The following is a 15,812-nucleotide window of genomic DNA, read 5'->3' on the forward strand; positions in this document are numbered from 1 at the left end:
TGAGATTAGATCACTGGTTAGCGTCCGATGTTTAATCGCCGAGAAAATGAAATAGCTTCGGAAAGTTCACCGATAGGATAGGGATCAGATGGTAGCGTCGGAGGTAATCCCCGAGGCGAGAGAGGAGATCACTGGGAAGCGTCCAGGTTTGTCTCTGAGGGAAAAAAGGATTACTGGGTAGCGACCAAAGTGGTCCCCGAAGACGGAAGGGATCACTGTATAGCGATTGAGGTGGTCCCCAACTAGAAAGGTGTGGTTTAGTATATTTGGGGAAGAAGTGAATGGGACCAAATGGTATAGTCTGGTGTGGTCCACGAGGAGAGAGGATAAATAGGAATGCGTCAGGGATGGTCCCCGAATGAAGAGGGGATTACTGGCAAGCATCGGGCGTAGTCTCTAAGAGGAGAGGGTATTACTGGGATGCAATTGTGGTTCCCGAGCGGAGAGGGGATCACTGGGTAGCGTCCTGAATGGTCCCTATATGGATTGAGGATCACTGGGTAGCGTCGGGAGGGAGTTCCTTATATGAGAGGTGATTACTGGGTAGCGTCAGGGGTTGTCAACAAGGGGACAGGGGATCACTGGGTAGCGTCGTGTGGTCCCCGAGTGTCAAGGGAATCACTTTGAAGCGTTGGGATCGGTTGCCGAGGGGACAGTGGATCACTGGGTAGCGTCGGGGTTATCCCAGACAAGAGAGGAAAGCGCTTGGCAGCGTCGGCATGGTCACCGAGGGGACAGGTGATCACTGGGTAGCGTCGGGAGGGTGGTTCCTTACGTGTAAAGGATTACTGGGAAGCGTCTGGGGTTGTCACCGAAGGGAAATGGGGTCACTTGCTAGCGTCCGGTGGTCCTGGACGGGTTGAGATATCATTTTGAAGCGTCAGGGTTGGTCGCTGAGGGAAAAAGGGATCACTGTGCAGCGTCGGAGTGGTCCATGAAGGGACAAGGGATCACTGGGTATCGTCATGGTGATCCCAGACCGGTGACGGGATAACAGGGAAGCGTCGGAATGGTTGCCGAGGGGAAAGGGGGTCAAATGGTAGCGTCATGATGATCCTAGACAGGGAAAGGAATCACTGAGCAGCGTCGGGGTGGTCGCGGAGGTGACATATGATTACTGGGTAGCGTCGGGGTTATCCCACACAAGAGAAAGATCACTTGGTATCGTCGGGGTGGTCGCCGAGGGGATAGGTGATCACTGGTTAGCGTCATTGTGATCCCAGCTAGCAGAAGGGTTCATTGGGCAGCGTCGGGAGGGTGGTCCGCTACGGGGACAGCTGATCACTAATAGCAACATGGTGATCCCCGCCAGTAAAAGGAATCACTGGGTATCGTCGGGGTTGTCGCCGAGGGGACAGGGAGTAACTGGGCAGCGTCATGGCGATCCTAGAAAGGAGAAGGGATCACTTGACAGGGTCGGGGTTGTTGCCGATGGGACAGTGCGTCACTGTTAAGTGTCATGGTGATCCCCGACAGTAGAAGGGATCACTGGGCAGCGTCGGGGTTGTCGCCGAGGGGATAGGACGTCACTGGGTAGTGTCATGGTGATCCCAGACAGAAGAAGATATCACTGGGCAATTCCGGGATGGTCGCCAAGGGGACAAGGGGTCACTGGGTAGTGTCATGGTGATATGATGATCCCAGATAGGAGAAGGGATCACTGGGCAGCGTCGTGGTGGTCGCCTAGGGGACAGCTGATCACTAATAGCATTATGGTGATCTCAGACAGTAGAGGGGATCACTGGGTAGCGTCGGGGTGGTCACCGGGGGACAGGTGATCACTGGGTAGTGTCATGGCGATCCCAAACATGAGAAGGAAGGGATCAATGGGCATCGTTGGGGAGGTCGCCGAAGGAACAGGGGGTCACTAAATAGCATCATGGCGATCCTAGACAGAAGAAGGTATTACTGGGAAGCGGTGGGTTTGTCGCCGAGGGGACAGGGGGTCACTGAATAGCGCCATGGCAATCCTAGACAGAAGAAGGGGTTACTGGGAAGCGGTGGGTTGGTCACCGAGGGGACAGAAGGTCACTGGGTATCGTCATGATTATCCCAGACAGGAGAAGGGATCGCTGGGTAGAAAGGAGAAGAGATCATTTGGCATCGTCGGGGCGGTCGCCGGGGGGACATGGAGTCACTGGGTAGCGTCATGGTGATCTCAGACAGAAGAAGGGATCATTAGGCAGCGTCGTTGTGGTCGCCGAGGGGACATGCTAGACTTGTTGTTAATAACCGGCAGACCGGCAATTATTTTATTAAACGTTTACTGTAAATAGTATCCTCAACGATCAAAATAACAACACAAAATACAAATTGTACATACATTGACAGCGGAAATTCTTATAAATAACATTAAACAGATTTGTAACTTTAAATTTATTTTACTCACGAATATTATTTTGAAAGTCTTTTGTTCGCCAGAATGTTAACAATCCCTTTATAAACAGATCATTCTGCATAATATTCCCCTATTAATTTTCAACACAAACTATTTACAAACAATCGAATTAATGAATTAAATTTAGTTATGCTCGGGCATTTGTTTCTTCTATACAAATATATATTATTGAATTGAAAAATGTATTGCTTTAAAAAAACATATTTTGAGACAACATAATTTGATATTTACCCATCTTAATATGCCTCTGTTTTTATTGCCATGATTGTGCTGAGTTTATTCAATTCATCTAAAGTCAACAAAATATAAACTAAAAACTAGAAAATAGGTAAGTGTAAATAATAGATAAAACTAGAAACTTCTGCGAATTCAATTTTACATAAACTGTGTTAAAGAACACATCTATTTTATAAGGAATTCCCTGCTTTTTCCAGTCTTTATTCATACAAGAAATAATTATTCAATGTGTCAGCCGAACTACCCAGTGTAGAAAATCGCAGCTAAAAATTATAACTGAAGAAGAAGCTGCCTTCAAAATAAATGTTGTATTTAAGTTTATTCGAAGTTGAGACTATCAACAATGTTTACGTCAGGTATTTAGAAGACCATGTATGATATCCCTAAAAATATATGCCTTTTACCTTTATGAACACCTTTAAATTTTTTGCCTGACTTTAATACTTGAACTGTCCAATGCACAACTCCTAAAAGTACAGCTTAATGCTGGTAAATGCTGGTATTATTGTTTAAATCACAATATCAAGAACACCACTAGTAACATGTCTTAAGTTTTACTTGTCAGTTGATACCAATCGTGAGAAAAAAGCCTAAATATTTTTTGATAAAATGCGCTCTTCGGTTTCGTAATTATATGAGAAACATTTGGCCTAATGTTCAAAATGATTATTACATATTTCAGGTATGAACAAAGTAAGTACAGATTTACAAAAACATAATTTAAGTGATGGTACGTATATTGAACATACCTACTGGCTATCTTTATATAAAAACAGTTTATCTTAATGACATTTCAATTTGGAGATGATACGTATATTGAAAATACCTTCTAGATACCTTAATATAAAAACAGTTTATCTTAATGACAATCACATTTATAGATGGTACGTATATTGAAAATACCTTCTAGCTGCCTTTATATAAAAACAGTTTATCTTAATGACAATCACATTTATAGATGGTACGTATATTGAAAATACCTTCTAGCTACCTTAATATAAAAACAGTTTATCTTAATGACAATCCAATTTATTTCGTTCAAAAGAATCACTTTGTGTGATATTTAGAGTAATTTATGTTTCGAATATATTGACTAGCTGACTTAAAAAGCGACGCACTTTTTGCGACTCACTGTTACTGACAATTGTATCCTGTGTATGCAAAACCGAAAAAATTGTGTGTCGTATGATCATTTTTATGTGAACAAAATTGTTTAAAATATCCTCATACAGTGCATGTTAATTTCGTATGAATACTTTTTTGACCGCACCAACAGTATATGCGACTGTATAAACTATGATTTCCTTGATGTTCTTGTGCCATGTCTTTTAAGTTTTATTTTTGTTTGTTATTTGTTAACGTTGATATTGTTTGCTATGTGAAACGGTAATACAAAGAACGTTATTTTTGATGTTCAATAAACAAAACTTTGTTTTGCTTTTTCCCATAATGTATTATTTTCAAACACGTTTTCCAATAATTTATTATTTTTAAACTTCGATTGTTAACAATATTCACGATGAAGTTGTAAATCAGAAAAAAAGATTTATCAGTAATACAAGGTACATACAAACATCTAGAAAGTTCATTCGTTTTTAAAGTAAAAACTCAGTAAATCGAAACAACTGACACTGACACGAATTCAGTGAGTCAACACTTGAACTTTTATAGCTTAAAACTGTATATCCTTCTGGTTCGATCATTATTTTTTCGTGCTATTGCCTCGTTATATCAAATGAAGATCCCATTGTTCTAGTTTGTTGCTGACGTAGGCTAACCAAAAATGCGAGTTCATCACGTAAACTTATTGAATAGGACCAAGCATGCGTGAATCACGGGTTCAATATCAGCGTATCGGGTAGTACACTTAACCGTTAACTCCTCCTTCGGTCACTGAAAAAGATTCAAGAGGTGGAGTATTTGGCTATAAAATAGTAAAAGTTGTGTTGGTTACAATCATCAAAAACTTCCGACATTCGAAGAGGAAACTCAGCTTTCTGTTCTAGAAAAGGAATAGTGCGTGTAAGTCTTTAACATTTAATTATGTTTGTTTGTCTGGCTTGTGATGCAGAAAAATATTATTGTATTCAATGATTTATCAATAATAATAATTATTATTATAAAATAGTGCGATGCATCAGACAAAAAAAGCTTTTAATACAATGATTTATCAATAATAATAATAATAATAATAATAATAATAATAATGATAATAATAATAATAATAATAATAATAATAATAATAATAATAATAATAATAAAATAAATAAATAATAATAATAGTAATAATAATTATAATAATTATAATAATAATAATAATAATAATAATAAAATAAAAGTATTGTATGCAAAGCTGGATTTTCATATGTAAACGATTCGATTCATGCAATGTCACTTGAATTACTTTATTTTTTACAAATAAGTTTATAGATGATCGTTTGTACTTTTTATCGTTAGTTTACCTAGGTTTTGAATTACAGTATGTTTATTACTTAGAAATGTGCGTAAGCTATTTGGTTCGAGGCATTCGTTTAAGAATTGTACAGTTGTTGTTGTGGAGTGCTGAAAATGTCAGTTTTATATTTAGTTTTTACTTGTTTTTATAAATTGAATATTGAACGTATTGCGATAAATGAAGTATAATTTTTAGAGTTGGTATTAACTTTATTATTGTAAATAAAGAACAGTTTTGTTAACAATAATATCCCCCACCTTATATTTGTTTTCATATTCAAATAATATGTGTATGTCGGCAAAATTATGAACCTCAGTATTACATATGCAAGTGATGGTTTATGACAGCTTGTCTTTGAGGAGGGTTGACGTTACACACATTTGAACCTCACCGTTTATTCCAAGTGTAGTGTGATCCCTGTGTGTTTAGTAGATACAATTACCGGTTTGTGAATGTACTTAAGGATGTTCATTCTCCCGATTGGTCACAATTTCTCGTTTCAAAGCTTGTTGGTTCGTTGTAGAATCAATGCAAGTTACATTGTTATTTTAATGTCCACACATAAAGGTATTTTATACTAGTAACATGTCATGGAGGCACATTGATTAACAAATAGGATTTTTCCATTTTCGTACTAAGCATGCTTTACTATCGTTTGCTAACATATTTTTTGTTGTGACGTAAGTTTAAAATATACGGCATATAACAAAGATTGATGATTATACATATCAATTCAAACTTTTTCCTATGCAATGTCATACTCGCCTGCCATCACACAAATAATTAACGTATGTTACATGTCTTATATACTATATTTTTACAAATATAAAGATAACTTTAAAATACCAATATGAATCAAAGAGAAAACAAACAATGGTGTTCACGTTTTCTGTCCGGTCGTATGACAACATTAATACACCTATGTGCACGTGCATAGTTCTGCCATAAATTTGATTTATGCATAAGCGAGGTTGCTAAACATTAAAAAATGTACTTCATCCATAATTAATATCAATCCATCATTGACCGCACTTCATAATACTGATATTTACTCGTCCCACAAAACAATAGTGAGACGATAACAAGAACTTACACAAACCTACTGAAAATACAGGAGATTCTGAGTAAAACAAATCCGAAAGTACATCGTGTATTTCGTTTAAATTATCAATCATAGGAAATAGAATAAAATATGTTAAATATGTATAAACGTTCTTATTACAGAACACATTCTGCTTTGTTTGCACCTAAACAGATGGTAGATGACATCCGATGAATAAAAATATAAATAAAATTTAATAAGACACACATTCAACACCGTTTTTGATTGATTAACGCTCTATATAGTTAACATGTTGATAACGAATGAAATATATGTACATTTAATTTAAATTAAAAAAACAGAGCAGCAATTTACATATATTTTAGCTGGTGAAAGTAGTCGACAGCTTAAATATACCGACCACTTGCATGGAATATATTTTATGGCTAAATGTACATCAAATGACCAGACACATGTAAGTTAATACAACTAAAAAATGCGGCACGGACAAAGGCACACAGTTTTCTTTACACAATTTCACTATCAGAAGACATTAGTTATATGACATACGTTATATACATTTCTGAATATTTGGTCTGTTGGTGAAATATGAAGGTATTGCTTATGTGATTTATGCATCAGAGAAAGAGCCACAAGGCGTAAATATAACGCCACGGTAATTAAACTTCGTTACTATCTGGATTTCAGAATTATTGTAGTGGAATGAAATTATGTTTGGAAACCACCCCCCTGAATATCATGAATTAAGTTGTATCGGTGTAAACTACTTAATTCCAGCGTTTACATTATTCATTGGATACATTTAGATTATGTTGAAATTCCTCAGCGTTAATTGAAGAAATAACGATATCATCTACGCATCACAAGAAATACAAATGTATCGGTAAATGACAACGACTTTAATATTTTCATGGAAGTAAAAAGGTTCATTTTTGAATGCAAGAAGAATAAGGTTATCACAAGTTTCTATGACTTTAAGGCTAGCCTAAGATTTGCTATAAATTTTTATACAAAAAACATATGAATCGAATAAAGGAATTTTGTGACAGTTGTAAGACTAATATGTTATTCTATATTGCGTGAATGAAAAACAACTGTTGTTAACCTAGCAATTCTCATTATTTTATAAAACTTGAAACATGTGTTTTATATGATTATTTTTTGTAGATATGCTCCCCCAAAATTTTTTTGGGGAGCATATAGTCGCCGCTTCGTCTGTCCGTGCGTGTGTCCGTCCGTCCGGAAATGACGGTATTGCTTGTGTCCTTTGTGCATCAGAGAAAGAGCCACCAGGCGAACATATAACACCTTGGTAATTAAACTTCGTTACTATCTCGATTTCAGAATTAATATAGTTGAATGAAACTATGTTTGGAAACCATCCCACTGAATATCATGAATTTAGTTGTATCGGTGTAAACTACTTAATTCCATCGTTTACATTATTCATAGTATACATTTAGATTATGTTGAAATTCCTCAGCGTTCATTGAAGAAATAACGATATCATCTACGTACATCACAAGACATACAAATACAAATGAACCGGTAAATGACAACGATTAAATTATTTTCATGGAATTAAAAAGGTTCATTTTTGAATTCAAAAAGAATAAGGTTATCACAAGTTTCCATAGATTTAAGGCTTGCCCAAGACTTGCTATAAATTATTATACAAAAAAAAACAAGTGAATCGAATAAAGGAATTTTGTGACAGTTGTAAGAATATGTTATTCTAAATTGCGTGAATGAAAAACAACTGTTGTTAACCTAGCAATTCTCATCATTTTATGAAACTTGCAACATGTGTTTTATATGATTATTTTTTGTAGTTTTCATAATACAATTATACATAATACAACCGGAAAGTATTGTCTCTGATTAGCTTGTGCAGACTGCACAGGCTAATCTGGGACGACACTTAACGCACATGCATTAAACCCCCTTTTCACAGAGCACGACCCATATAGACTAGGTTGATGACTATTGATATCAAGTCACAGCTTTTCTATGCAATATTAGACTCGTCTAATATCACAGCAAACAGGCATTAAAGTTAAGAACATATATTTTAAGATAAATCTTGCAAATCAAAGTGAAAACAAAAATGAACTAAAATGTAAAATAATATCATCAAATATTTTAATATATTACCAATATATGTGTTAAATTGCAGCAAAGTATTCACAACAAATGGAGCAATAGTCTAAAGCGCAAATACATTAAGTACGTCCTCTACATTTGTATAAGGTGTCGCGAGGTTAGCAGATTACATAAATTTATTGTAAAAACATTCTAAAGCAAAATTAAGTAATCGTGGGCATTAATTGATTGGAAGTAAAATAAGTACAGCGCCCGTTAAAATTAAAATATCAATCTACTGTTTGAATTGTTTCATGTAAGTACTATTTTATCAGTATACAATAAGAATGCATATTCAACCATTGTCACTCAACCCAATGTCAATTTAATCCAGAAGAGTAATAATTTGACGACATATAAAGGTGCTTTTGCCACAAACAAGGCTTAATTTACCTGACGAAACGTTGTGTCAAATTTACTACGCATTATGCCTTTTTGACATAACAGAATGTGTCAAATGACTAAACACAATTAAATTTTACTCAATGAAAACTGGGCAATACGTAAAGCAAACTTGACAAAACATAATGTCAACTTGTTTCATAAAAATGCCTGCTTGTCTAAACTTAATGCCAAATAACCAAACATATCAGGTTCTTTCAAATAGAAGCAGTTTCGCCGTTACATAGTAGGCCGTCTCGTGGATCGGAGTCACAAGCTAATGGGAAGGAAGTGACGTAACCTCTACGTGTAAAATAGTATTCCCAGAAAAACTCAAGACTCGGAAAGTCGGACTTTTACTGCTAAATTTTAAAAGATATATCTAATAACACTATGTGAGCATGATGGCCAACATGATCTCAAAAGATGAAAAAAACAACACTCATAGCTGAGTAAGAACATTCACCTGAGTACGTTCGTTATGACCCAGGTCTTTCGAATGTACGGCTTATTTATTTTCAACCTTATAATTATGAAAAAAAACAATTACACGTGAAACCAATTTCACAAAAATTAAAACATCATGAATATTACTTTGGCGTGATTGGAAAGATTGGCGACGACTAGTCGAATAGACGTCTCTACGTTTTAACATATACATAAAATATAAATTAAAAATAAAATGAAATATATAAGTCGTAAATTGGATATCAACCAATCTGTAAACAAATCAATAATTTATGTGTGTAAATTGAGTAAACAAGCTTTCGTTTAAGGAAGTAAAATTCTGTATAATACTGTTCAATAAACTTCATTACCGCCTTGATAGAACCTATGTGTTCTTACCATCGATTGTATTAATTTGTTTTTGTATTCTTTAATGACTAGCATTTGTTATTTAATGTAATGTTGTTATGCCTAGTAACGTGACAGAAAATATTGTACTGTCTGTCTGTCTGTTGTTCTATCTGTCTGTCTTCCTGTCTGTCTGTCTGCCTGCCTGCCTGCCTGCATGCCTGCCTGCCGGCCAGACTACCTGCCTGCCTGCCTCCTTGTCTGTCCGTCTCTCTGTCTTTCTGAATGTCTGTATGTATGTATGTCTGTGTGTATGTATATATATTTCTGTCTGTCTGTCTGTCTCTATGTCTGTATGTCTATATGTCTGTCTGTCTTCCTGTCTTCCTGTCAGTCTGTCTTCCCGTCTGTCCGCCTGTCGGCCTGTCTGTCTATATGTGTCGCTGCCTGCCTGCCTGTCTGCCTGTCTGTCTGTCTATCTGTTTGTCTATCTTTCTGTCTGTATGTTTTGATGTCTGTCTGTCTATCTACATGCCTCCCTGCCTCAATGCCTGCCTGCCTCCCTGCCTCATCTGTCTGTCTGTCGTTTTATCTGTCTGTCTTCCTGTATGTCTGTCTGTCTGCCTGCATGCATGCCTGCCTGCCGGCCAGACTACCTGCCTGCCTGCCTCCCTGTCTGCCCGTCTGTCTGTCTTTCTGCATGTCTGTATGTATGTATATCTGTGTGTATGTATATATATATTTCTGTCTGCCTGTCTCTATGTCTGTATGTCTATATGTATGTCTGTCTTCTTGTCTTCCTGTCTGTCTGTCTTCCCGTCTTTCCGCCTGTCGGCCTGTCTGTCTATCTGTTTGCCTGTCTTTCTGTCTGTATGTTTGAATGTCTGTCTGTGTGTCTACATGCATTCCTGCCCCAATGCCTGCCTGCCTCCCTGTCTCATCTGTCTGTCTGTCTGTCAGTCTGCCTGTATGCCTGTCTGTCTGTTTGTCTTCCTGTCTGTCTGTCTGTCTGTCTATCTGCCTGTCTGTCTGTTTATATGTCTGTCTAACCGTTGTTCCGCCTATCTGTCTGTCTGTCTGTCTGTCTGACTGTCTGTCTGACTGTCTGTCTGTCTGTCTATCCGTCTGTCCGTCTGTCTGTCTGTCCGTCTGTCTGTCGGTCTGCCTGCCTGCCTATCCGCCTGTCTGCCTGTCTCTCTCTCTCTTTCTGTCTGTCTGTCTTTCTTTCTTTCTGCATTCCTGCCTTTTTGTCTGCCTGTGTGTGTGTCTGTTAGTCTGTTTGTGTGTGTGTGTGTGTGTCTGTCTGTCAGCCTGTCTGTCTGTCTGTCTGTCAGCCTGTCTGTCTGTCTGTCTGTCTGTCTGACTGTCTGTCTGTCTGTCTGTCTATCAGTCTGTCTGTCTGTCTGTCTGTCTCTCTGTCTGTCTGTCTGTATGTATGTCTGTCTATCTGTCTGTCTGTCTGTCTGTCTGTCTGTCTGTCTGTCTGTCTGTCTCTCTGTCTGTCTGTTTGCCTGCCTCCTGCCTGCGTGCAAGCCTGCCTGCGTATCTGCCTGCCTCTCTGTATGTCTGTCTGTCTGTCTGTCTGTCTGCCTGCCTGCCTGCCTGACTGCCTGTCTTCCTGTCTGTCTGTCTGTCTGTCCGTCCGTCCTTCTTCCGTCTGTCCGTCCGTCCTCCGTTCGTCTTTCCGTACTCCGTTCGTCCGTCCGTACGTCCGCTTTTTTGAAAATGTCCCCGTCATTTGTTTTGGTGTAATATTACAGCTCAACAATGAACAAAATCTTCCTTGTGAGCCTGCTTGTATGCTGCGTCGCTCTGCTGACTTTGCCACAAGTGATTGAAGGTGAGTTAATGTCGCTATGCTGATTCTGACACAGGTTACTTAAGGTGAGTTGATGCGCTCTACTGACTCTGCCACAGGTTACTGAAATTGAGTTGACGCGCTCTGCTGACTCTGCCACAGGTTACTGAAGGTAAGTTTACCTGTCGCTCTGCTGACACTGCAACAGGTTACTTGAGTCGAGTTGACGCGTCGCTCTGCTGACTCTGCCACAGGTTACTGAAGGTGAGTTGACTTGCTTTGCTGACTCTGCCACAGGTTACTGAAGGTAAGTTGACGTGTTGCTCTGATGACTTTGCCACAGGTTACTGAAGGTTGGTTGATGCGTTCTGCTGACTCTGCCACAGGTTACTGAAGGTGAGTTTACGCGCTCCGCTGACTCTGCCGAAGGTTACTGAAGGTGCATTGACTTCGCTCTGCTGACTCTGCCACAGGTTACTGAAGGTGAGTTGACGTTTCACAGGTTACTGAAGGTGAATTGACGCTTCACAGGTTACTGAAGGTGAGTTGACGCGCTCTGCTGACTCTCCTATAGGTTACTGAAGGTGAGTTGACGCGCTCTGCTTACTTTGCAAAGGTTACTGAAGTTGAGTTGACGTGTCGCTCTGCTGACTCAGCCATGGGTTACTGAAGGTGCGTTGACGCGCTCTGCTGACTCTGCCACAGGTTAATGAAGGTAAGTCGACGTCGCTCTGCTTACTATGCAACAGGTTGCTGAAGTCGAGTTGACGTTTAGCTCTGTTTACTCTCCAACAGGTTGCTGAAGGTGAGTTGACGTTTCGCTCTACTTACTCACCACATGTTACTGAATCTGCGTTGACGCGATCTGCTGACTCTGCCACAGGTTACTGATTGTGAGTTGACGTGCTCTGCTGACTCTGCAACAGGTTACTGAAGGTGAGTTGACATGTCGCTTTGCTGACTCTGCCATAGGTTACTGAAGGTGAGTTGACGTCGCTCTGCTGACTCTGCCACAGGTTACTGAAGGTGAGTTGACGTCGCTCTGCTGACATTGAAACAGGTTGCTGAAGGTGAGTTGACGTTTCGCTCTGCTGACTCTGCCACATGTTACTGAATGTGAGATGACCCGCTCTGCTGACTCTGCAACATGTTACTGAAGGTGAGTTGATGCGCTCTGCTGACTCTTCCACAAGTTACTGGAGGTGAGTTGACACGCTCTGCTGACTCTGCCACAAGTTACTGAAGTTGCATTGACGTCGCTCTGCTGACTCTGCTTACTGAAGGTGAGTTGACGTTTCACAGGTTACTGAAGGTGAGTTTACGTTTCACAGGTTACTGAAGGTGAGTTTACGTTTCACAGGTTACTAAAGTTTTATTGAGGTGTTGTATAATTTCTTAACTAGGTAAATCGCATAGATACTTTTGTTTTGGCTTTTTTTAACAGACATGGAGGAAAGTTGTGAAAGCCTGGTAAAGTGCATGCTTATTTACAAGTTATTTGTTTACCACATAAACAAGAATCGGGAAAAATCAATAAAGTTAAACACACAATATTGTTTTGCCTTTGTTCTAGTTGAAAAATCCAATTACCATATATGACCATCCGGATCGGTGTTAATTCCAAATAGCAAAAGCGTTTTTTTCAATCATCGCGACGCCGTGAATCAAGGCTGCTCTTTGATCAGCAATAATGTGGTGATGGAATGCTTTTGGCGAAACAATACCCGAACATTTAAAACGACAATTAAAGGCGACGCGTGACATCTGAACATTTTATAGTCGAACTCTCGTGCTTATATTTGCCATGAAAAGCAGCATCAACAATTGAGTGTCGTCTTAATAAATCGGTTATCGTTGTAAACTGTTTTAAGTCATGTCATAGCTTTGATTGTCATGTGTCGACCTCGGCAACAGGCATCATTCAAAGCGACGCACACTACGGCATTTCAAATGATGAGCGTTATTATATCACTATTATATTGGTCAATTGTCAATTGTCGACTTAAACCCATGGAACACGGAACACGACATTTAAAAAGAAGCGCGACATTTCAAACTACGCACGACATTCTTTCGAAGTTGCTTGTGGAAGGTTGTTTTTGTCAAATAAGGCATGTTGTAGCATCGGAAGTAAAAATAATAAATGTACTTATTTATTCAATGTAATTCCATGTAATATTTTGGCTCCGGTTTCCTTTCTTACACGAGTTTTCCTAATGTTTTGATTTTCGTCCTGAAGAATTCTGGGAAATCGTACAAGAACTACAAATGCTAAAATGCGCTATATCATACGTGACGATTTCGCCCTTCCTTTTCAACGGAATGTCACACAAAAATATATTGATAAAATAAAATAAGATAAAATCGATATTAATATCTACACATACGTAAACGATATTTATCTTTATTTTAGCTGTGTTATTAACACGTGACGTTCACTAAAGTGTATATTGCTATGACGTCATATTGAATCTGGGATTTTTATCTATGAATCGGACGTCTTTTTTTATTTTCTACGAACTAAATTGACGCAATATTGTTCTGTTACGTACAAAAGAAATACAAATTAAGAAAAAAAACGACGCTGATTGAATCAATATTATAGATTATGTGTGTCATAATTTGTTGTCGAATAACTCGCGGTCAAGGTTATAGATGCGTGTTATAAAATGATGAAAGAACGTTGTTTTCTTAAGTCTATCACGATACGTCGTTAGTTTTTTTTCAAGACAAGGAAGGAAATCAAGTTTTGATTTTTATGCCACGATTATGGAAGGAGCCTTATGGTTTGACAATAGTTCTTAAGAATTCCGGGAAAATAAACCGAGAACTGCACTTGCTAAAAGGCAACCTATCACATCGTTAGAAACTTAACGCTCTATTTAACGGAATGTAATACAACACTATATATATTGCTATAAAATATTTTATGATATTGATATAAAACGATAACATTATTAATCTTTATTTAAGCTGTGTCTGTTAGCATGTTATATTCATTAAAGTATCGATACATATGACGTCATATTCGATCTTTGAGTTTTATTACATGTTGAACCCTAAAATAAAAATATTCACGTCATTAGAACGATTCAGATAAAAAATGTAGCACTTTAACTATAAATTGTATCCATTTACTCAAGTTATATAAATGTCATGAAAATACATCTTTGCAGTGTGTAATCACTTCCCTTTATTGACCCCAAATACGGACCTCATACATACGCATGCGCACATGAAACAACTGTTTTGTTTACATTCACTTGTAGAAGACGAACCAAGGATATATCAGTAAATTTTTAATGATATGAAATATTTCATTTCTTATTATTAACGAAGATATCCAAGAAAAAAAACATATATTTCGTCCGACAAATGCTCTCTAACCAGTATAGATAATTCGGAATTGAACTTTATTTTCTACGCATCCATACTCCTGAACGTGATTTTTTCGACAGAAAAAATAAATAAATAAAAATAATATTTCTTTACTTAACGTCGATATGCCTCTATGACTTGCGAAACTTTCACTTTCTATATCCTGTTTAGGCGTCCTTCTGTTTTTCGCTTTCTGTATCCTGCTTCAGCGTCCCTCTGTATTTCGCTCTCTATATCTTGTTTCAGCGTCCGACTGTCGTTGCAAAAAAGGCCCTTGTGATGATTCATATGAAGAAGATGCCGGCCCATGCACGTACAAGCGAGGAAGAAAAGGGAGATTTTGCTGCGTCAGTAACCCGAGTGGGTAGATAATGGCAAGTATTCATCATACCTTTATTTCCACATAGAATTTCTGCTCCTTTTACGGTATACGGTGTTTTTCATAACGCAAATTAAATGGTACAGCTTCCGTACGAAATCGTATTGTTCCTTCACCACGAACAACGTAAGTTATCGCTCAAATTAAACCTTTAGCTTCCATGCAGATATGTCGATTCGTTTTACACGTTAATCTCTGAACTGCTTACATTTATCTCAAATTTCAATAGACTGTGTGTTTGGTCAACCTCCGCGTACAGATTTGATTGTTTCGGAGCATAGATCTAATCTCATCACACAAACTTTATGTGATTACGTCATTGAAGTACAGCTCGTATATAGGGTTAAGGTGCACTGTTTTGGCCGACAGGATTCAGCTTGCGCGCCTGTATTTGTATAATATCAAATCGTCACTCGCATAATTGTACATATTTTGGTTATTTTTCAAAATACACAATTGCTTATTGCGCTTGACAATGCTATACAACTATAACATAATCATTGTTCTAACGGTTCCCGCAGAGTGTATTGATTCTAGTTTCTTTGTCATTTTGTTTCGGATTAACACAAATACGGCGAACATTTGGATACAATTATTTGACATTTTACTTTAAGACCGGACATAGGTAATTACAATAGGCCACCTTGAGCCTTCGTGTCTAAGAGAGCTAATAAAATGAATATTTTACACAGTATAAATGTACTAAAGTCATTATATTTTATTTCAGATTCTCCCAAAGGGACTACAGGGAAATATTCTGACATGCCCGTCATTTATTTTTAAACG

The 15,812-nt window shown here is 38.1% G+C and overlaps 1 long non-coding RNA gene across 1 annotated transcript; it reads left to right on the forward strand.

The window, feature by feature from the left end:
• Positions 1–4,524: 4,524 nt before the first annotated feature.
• On the forward strand, positions 4,525–15,021 carry LOC127837873 (uncharacterized). The gene is made up of 3 exons (XR_008029513.1): positions 4,525–4,657; positions 11,232–11,311; positions 14,894–15,021. It is a non-coding gene; the product is annotated as an uncharacterized LOC127837873 (long non-coding RNA).
• Positions 15,022–15,812: the final 791 nt, after the last annotated feature.

This window comes from Dreissena polymorpha, chromosome 7 (genome assembly GCF_020536995.1).
Source record: "Dreissena polymorpha isolate Duluth1 chromosome 7, UMN_Dpol_1.0, whole genome shotgun sequence".
Classification (NCBI taxonomy): Eukaryota; Metazoa; Mollusca; class Bivalvia; order Myida; family Dreissenidae; genus Dreissena; species Dreissena polymorpha.